Source organism: Helobdella robusta, assembly GCF_000326865.2.
Source record: "Helobdella robusta unplaced genomic scaffold HELROscaffold_26, whole genome shotgun sequence".
Taxonomy (NCBI): domain Eukaryota; kingdom Metazoa; phylum Annelida; class Clitellata; order Rhynchobdellida; family Glossiphoniidae; genus Helobdella; species Helobdella robusta.
In genome coordinates, this window is record NW_008704349.1 from 1,029,920 (window position 1) to 1,031,007 (window position 1,088).

The window sequence follows — 1,088 nt, forward strand, 5'->3', positions numbered from 1 at the left end:
AAGTAATAGCGGTTATAGTAGTAGTAGTACTCTATCCAACTCAAACAACAAAATGACAACAACATTAATAGCGACTTCCGTAACGAAAAATCGACCAAACCCTTCATCACAATCGACCACACTGACGGCTGTGGCCTCTAAAGTAACGGCAATGGCAGCAGCCACCAAAATGTTGAGTAGTAAACAAAGCGATCATCAGAGGACCACAAGAATGTTGTGTGCGGTACTAGTGTTGTTTCTGATTACTGAGCTACCACAAGGTATATTTGTATGTATGTATGTATGTGTGTGTGTATATATATATATATGTATATATGTATGTGTAAATGTGTGTGTGTGTATGTATGTATGTATGAATGTATGTATGTGTTTGTATGTGTGTGTATGCATGTTTTTAAACGTTAAAGCATGCGTGCAAAGTGGAATGTGTTTATTTAACGAGAAAATTATTTTTTATTTATCTTTTTGTATTTCTTTGTAAGAAATTTAATAATTTGTTTTTTTTTACGAATTTTTTATCTCGCATCTCATCATTTCTACACTCTGTAACGTTCGTTTGGTCTACATACTCAACACCTGGCTCAAATTTCTTTCTTTTTTTAAATTGTTATTATTATTATTGTTGTTGTTGTTGTTGTTGTTGTTGTTGTTGTAGTGACGTCATTAATCATGGTCATTTTCTTATAAAAATTATTGCCACAAACACGAAACGAACACACACATAAACACACACACAGACACGCAGACACACACACACAAACAAACAAATACACACACACAGACACACACAAATAAACAAACAAACAGGTCTCTTAGCCTTAATCTGTGGCTTGAACCCGAGGTACATGCAGCTGTATTACGACCCTCTAGGAGATATCATGGACATCATTGCTCTCATAAACAACGCCATCAATTTCATCCTCTACTGTGCTACCAGTAGGCAATTCAGAAATACTTTCTGGAAGATGGTCATGAGATGTGAGTGAGGAAGTGAAGAGTGAAGAGTGAGTGAGTGCGTTAATGAGTGAGTGAGTGAGCGAGTGCGTGAGTGCGTGAGTGAGTGAGTGAGTGAGTGAGTGAGTGAGTGA